We start from the raw sequence: 7,027 nt of genomic DNA, 5'->3' as shown, positions 1-7,027 counted from the left end.
AAGCTAACTTATTTATCCCATCTCCTCATTATGGAATTCATTCCACTGTACAATTTAGATGATCAAAATTTATGGTATTTAATTATGACTTTCGTATAAGGGGCCTCTCATCATGCTACAAATATTCTATATTACTCGTGGGCCTCTCAATCATGAGGTCCACACATAGAGGATTGGATTGTGGATTGGTTTTCTTGTATAATATGGATTATGGTTTCATGTACTTCTCATTTGAAAAAAATATCCATAGGCTTCTCCATGTGATTTCGTTGATCTTCAAGAAAATTTAACACAACTTCACATCAACCACCAACAATTGACACAATAATTGGAAACAACTATGGGAATTATGGTTGAACATTGATAGAAAAAGCAATGATAAAAGGATGAAATTAGATGTTGAGGAACTCAAGATATTCTCTCTTCCTCTCCTTCGATAAATTATAAAATATTTTAGTCCATTAATATTTATTCTTCTAGATCTTAATGTGGAAGCTCCATCACTAGGGTGTGTAGCTTCTTTGGCTTATATTAATGTTTCTCTTCCAACTTACTTTAGTATTAAAATCAAGTTTTGTCTACTATTACACATATTCTACAAGGTGTCCACAACCAAGTTCCCTTGGTAAGATGTAATTTTGTTTATCTATAAATGATGTCTTGGTTTCGGAGCAACTAAAAAATTATTTATAAACTCCTTACTTAAAATATAAACTTGTGAGAATGTTGTGCATTGTGCATTGATTTTCATTCTTAAAAATTTTAGGAGTTATGGATTTGTGATTATGAATATTTAAACTCACAACATGTACTAGGTTGACATTTGATCTTTAAAATAATGTGTATTTTATATTAAGATAATTAAAAACGTTTTTAAAAAATGATATAAAAATGGGCATGATTTGGATAATAAAAATAATGTGTATTTTATATTAAGATAATTAAAAACGTTTTTAAAAAATATATAAAAAGGGGCATGGTTTGGATAATAAAAACTTAACAGAAGAATGATTTAAAAGAAACAAACATAATTAAAAAATAATAAAATTATTGAAAAGATAAACAAATAATTTATATAGCTAGCTTACTTATTTTCCACACAAAATTATTGAAAAGATAAACAAATAATTTATATAGCTAGCTTACTTATCTTCCACACAAATAATATAAGGTAATAATCAAAGAAAAAAATATTTAATTATTGTGGATTTTTTTTTTAAATTATAAACACTCCTCAATATTAATAAATGATATTTTAAAAATCAACTTTGTACTTTTTATTAAAACTGAAAATGAATTATATCATAAAGATAAGTAAAATGAATTATATTATAAAGATAAATGTAATGCAACTAAAAGGAAGAAAAACAATATTAAAGAATAACAATTCATAAATTAATCAATTAATATTTAATAACATAATTAACATTAAATATATATAAATATGAGAAAAATAAAATGGTTTTTATTTTAATATGACAAATGTAAAAAAATAATTCAAAAATAAATAAAACTTATTAAATTAATAAATGATATAATATTTTAATATGAAAAAGGTTAATATGGTCCAAAGAAAAAGTTTATATATACATAGACACACTTGCTTAAAATATATTTTTGAATGCATAAATAGATTCAATATTGTGAAAAAATTTAGGGTATTCGAATTCTGTAAATTGAAAAAATTTTAACTTAAGTTTTAAAAATCTAATTGGATTTGGTTAAAATTAATAAGGAAAAAATATTATGAAAAATACTATTTAGTCTATAAATTAGATATATTTATTTAATATTTCACTATATCCTTCTTTATTATTAGACGATGGAAAAAAAAGGAGTAAAAAAATCCAACATTATTTCAATGGCATTACGAATAAAGAGAGGTAGTAAATTTCAATGATATTCCACGTTCTCCGGAAGAAACGTGTGGCTGGCAATAAATTTAAATCCATTTTAAACTGGGTATTATTAAAAACCTTGTTGAATACATTATAGTCTCGCAATACAATATGGATTTCCCAAAATACGAAATCCATTCGAGTTACTCTTCCTTTTAAATGCAAATCCTATGGCTTCCGCTAAAGGTTTTATTGCTTAAATCCTTTGGCTTCCACTAAAGTTTGTATTCCTTAAATGCAATTGCTTGGTTATCCAGTAAAGAAGGGGAGTTACAGAAAATTATAACATCTTACCTGTCATTTTCACTTTTGAGTATTTTCACTTTTGAGTATATAGCAATCAATTGTAAACACCCAAATCTTGGGTATCTCAACCAAAGTACGATGTCATCCTACACACAACCCACCAAACAAATGTAGATACATATGGTTTACACTTGCATTTAAAAATTATATATCACAATCAAGTCATTAGATATGCAATTCTTTACAGAAAATTAAGGAACTATAAAGTTGTTCAGTTTAAGGATGTGCAAGCTACTCATGGTCTCTCATGATGCACTTCTACTCCTCATTTCCACCCTCACTTAGACCACAACATCACCTCTTCCCATATTCCCCGCCTTTTCCTCCTCTCCTTTATGGCTTCCCCTTCATCCTGGCTCACTCTCTCTCGTTTCCTTTCTCATGTCCTTCATGTCCACCACTTCCCCTCTCTTATTAATCTACTCTTAACCATTTCTCACCTCCTACCCCTTTTCCTCTCTCACCCCATCCCATATTCCCACACATTAGGGGAATTTTGAGGTCTTAACTAGGCCTCCAAAGGAAATTATAAAATAATAGTGGAAATAATAAAATAAGATTATATTACATCATCAAATTTTAGATGGAAAAAATAAAAAAAACTATTTTTTCAACTCGTATTTTCAACTCATCTCCCTATGGGTTTACTGAACTTTCATGTAGCAATATTCGTTGGATGAAAAATTTGATTCATTATCCAAGGAGTACCCATGTTGCATACTTTCGATGGATCCTGCTACACAAAAAATGGGAAACACATAATCACGCTTTTCATGTGTTTCCCATTTTTTGTGTCGCAGAATCCATTGAAAGTATGCAACATGGGTACTCCTTGGATGAGGAATTAATTTTTTAATCCAACGAGTACTCCTGCTTAAAATTTGAGTAAAAGCTTAGGGAGATAAGTTGAAAATATGAGTTGAGAAAATAATTTTATTATTTTATTTATTCTTTATTCTTTTTACATTTTTACTCCAAAAATGGTAAATCACCCCCCATGTTAACATCATCATCTTGAATCCTATTGGTTATTAAAAATTTTACTTTTGTTGTACATTTTTATTATAAGGTCCATTTTAGACCTCAAAATTCCCCTAATGATCTACTAGTCTTAGATTTCTCCTTCTCTTCTTTCGGCTCACCCTCTATCTCCAATGTCCATCCACATGCCCTATCTTATCATCTCCTCTCTGAACACTATAATGGCTTATCCATCCATTTATTCTTTCCAAACACTCCCCCTGACCACCCATTAACCCTTTCCCTCTTCACACCTTACAATCCCATCATATCCCTTCTTCCCCTCTCACCTCCCCTTTCCTTCTCCCCATCCATCTTGTTTTCCGCTACCCCTTCATCCTCCCTCCTTTTATGTTTCATTTGTTCACCAGCTCTCATTTCCTCCCTCATTGAATCTCTCATCCAACCCCCTCATATTTACCTCCTCTTTTCTCACCAATTACCTCTATTTTATGGCTCTCCCTAACCTCCTCTACTCCTTCCCCTCCATTCAGCCTCACCCTCCCCCTTGCATCCTCCCACCTTTCATACATGCCCACCACCACACCTTCCATATCCATCTAAATTTTGCCTCTTCTTACTTCCAAACATTTTGTGCCTCTCAACCCAACTCTTCATCCCCCACAAGACCCCTCCTTCCCTTCTATATCATTAAACCCCTATACACTCCACCCCCTTCTTAATGCCCCTTCTCATACCATAACCTAATCTTTAATTAGGCCATCATATATACTCTATTTCTAGTCCCCTATAATTCTAGGCATCTAGATCCATGAAAAATGCATCAAATCCCCACTCATCACCTCTGTAGGGAATCCTTAGGAAATATGGTAGTTCACTCACAAGTTTTTGATCATTAAGTATGGGTCTCAAGGCCTTGTCATGGTTTTGGGGAAAGAACCTAAGATTTAGTTGAAGTAATCCTCTATCCCTAATCCCATAAACACTTCCAAACCTATCTCAACCTACATCCACATATACCCCTAGGCCACCAATGCCCTATTCCATTGGGTCCTTCTATTTATTTTGACCACATTCATGTTAAGGCCATAGACCCCCATTTGGGACCTCATCACCTATGCCCTTAGACCATCTTCCCTGATCCATATTCCTTCCATATCACCTCTACCCTAAGGTATTATTCCTACCCATAGGCATGTTCACACCACTTACTCCTATGTTTGGCTTCAATGAATGAATATTCGTTTTCAGACTCTTTATTTTCTATGTTTATTCTTAAACGAATAAATTTTCTAAAATGTGAGAAAAATAGAACAAAATGAAATACACCTATCATTAACAATAGAGTTAAAAATTTCCTTTGGAAACCTTTACGAGAGAAAACCAAGATAGAAGTTGAGACTACTCTACTCTCTTTTCTCTAGTATGGAAAATTTTCAGATATATAGAAAGAGTCACTCTCTATGGAGTTACCTGAGACTAGTGACCTCTAAGGCTACTACATAATATTAACCCCCTCTATTTTTTTCTATGACTTTCCTCTCTTGGTTTTTCTTCTCGATTATGGAATAAAATATAATAGCATAGAATGGAACTCGTAATCCCACTAGTGGCACAATATTTAACATAGCTTGATATCCATCTAGGGGTAAGGTTTGATTCCCTCAACCCTTAACTAAACTTTATGGTTTGAACCTTATAGGGTATTATAAAAAATCCACACATGGATAACCCCGTATGTATGATGGACACAGGATGACATGGCATCCACTTTTATCTTAGTGGTTAACATGGTAGGTAAACTTGTGGGAGGCATAGCTTTTACATACAAACTCTGACTTATGTGATTCTTACACCATTGGAAAGGTCTCTGAGTGTAGAAAAATTCCATAGGTTTTGGCACAAGAAGGAGTTTTTTGACCCAAAAAAACATTTTAATGCCTCAAAATGGCTCTAGATGGTTACAAACCCTAATTATACAAAATTGGACCTCTCAGTAAAAATGACTCTGTAAGTAGTTTCCTTCAATTTGTTCACTCTAAGAAAATCAACATGTACGAAAAAAATATAGTTCTCTAATTTATATCAAATATAAGGACCCTCTACATGTTCTTTATTATTACTTAACAACGAATTTATTACCCTAGATTTCCTCAACTATGAGTTCACAAGGAAGGTGTGGGATTATGCCTCAATATTTGGTTCCTCAATTATAGTGGCCCAACATTTTACTTCGACTTTTTGACTCCTAGCATAAACACTATCTTGGTTCTTTCAAGGGTAGGCCCTTTCTCAAATGAATTTGGCAAGTAGCCACTTAAATTTATTTGTTAGAAGGTATGGTTGGCTTAAAATAGAGCTATCTTTCACAATGCTTGTTCTTAGCCAACAATAGTTGTAAAATGAGAAAAAAATTCTTCGATAAGCATCTAATCACTTGTAATTGTGAGTTGTATACACCTCAATCTTATGATCAAGTTGAGAAATCCCAATGCTATTAATTTAAATCACATGCCCTTCGTATTGGATCTTCTCCTCAACGTATTAGTTGGTAGCTCCTTTACTCATAAGAAGAATTTCAACAATGGCTCATATCTGAAGGCACCTACGCTCTCTATTTTGATGGTGCATCTATACATAACCCAAGGATGGCAGGTGTAGGTGGTGTGCTCATTCACCTCAAAGGAAAATTAGAATTTTCTATTCATGTAGTCAAGATAGAGATACTAATAAATAAGTAGAATCATATGCCTTTCTCCAAGGCATCAATCTAGAAATTTCCTTACATATCCACAAATTTATCATTGTTAGGGACCCAAAAAATATAATTAGGCACTTACATTTTTTATCTTCCCCATGTATCCTTAAATTCATTCAATTTAAAGAAAAAACTCATCAATGATTATACTCCATCTTAGACATCCAATATTTCCACGTCTTGAGGAGTAATAACCCCACAGTCACCTTGTGGGGGTATCCCACTTGGAAATCCCATGTTATATAAAATTATGTGAGTAATTAAGGTCCCTAGTTTAATTCCCCGGACTATTAGACTTGTGTAACATCCTATGGGTGCGGTGGTTACACATATAGATTATATTGGTAGTAAATAGAATCAAATTTGTCAGGTGAGTATGAGTTTGGTCCTATTATCAATTCCTATAAAAAATAAAATAAAAAATAAAAAAACCCATAACTCACTCTCTCACTACACAAGCATGGTAGAGGTTAGAACGAACCATGTAAATTACTAAGCAAGTAATATTCCAATGCCTTCCTTAACATCATCCTGATAAGTATTGCATCACCTAGAGGCATTTGGGGTCCTTTCAAAGGTTCAACCTCCATGAAGCATTGGAGCCATCTTAAATTGAAGCAATCATTAAGCTAACTTGCTTTTCTGATATCCCCATTATGGAATTCATCGCTCTATACAATTTGGATCATGGAGATTTATGGTATAAGGTATATGTAGAACCTATCTAAACATCAAATATTGATCTATAAACTTTCATGGATATTTTACTAGAATAGTTCATCACAATATATATTAAAAACTATAGAAATATTTACTATGAATGTTAATTCCCTTGGGATGTCATACTTCTTTTTTCTATTTTTATGAATAAATGAATAAATTAGCTAAAATGTGAGAAAATTATAAAAAGAACAATTACACACACCCTCCATAATAAAAACGAAATTTTTCTTGGGAAACCTTTCTAAGAAAAAACCCAAATAGAAGGCAAGGATGTTCTACTCTCTTTTCTCTAGTATGGAAAATGTGCAAGTACAAAGAAAGAGGTACTCTTTATGGAATTACTTAAGACTTGTGACCTCTA

The sequence above is a fragment of the Pinus tabuliformis genome, chromosome 4_2, assembly GCF_031772625.1.
Source record: "Pinus tabuliformis cultivar Carrire ecotype Pingquan chromosome 4_2, CPIR1, whole genome shotgun sequence".
Lineage (NCBI taxonomy): Eukaryota > Viridiplantae > Streptophyta > Pinopsida > Pinales > Pinaceae > Pinus > Pinus tabuliformis.
Note: the sequence above shows the minus strand (reverse complement) of the source record.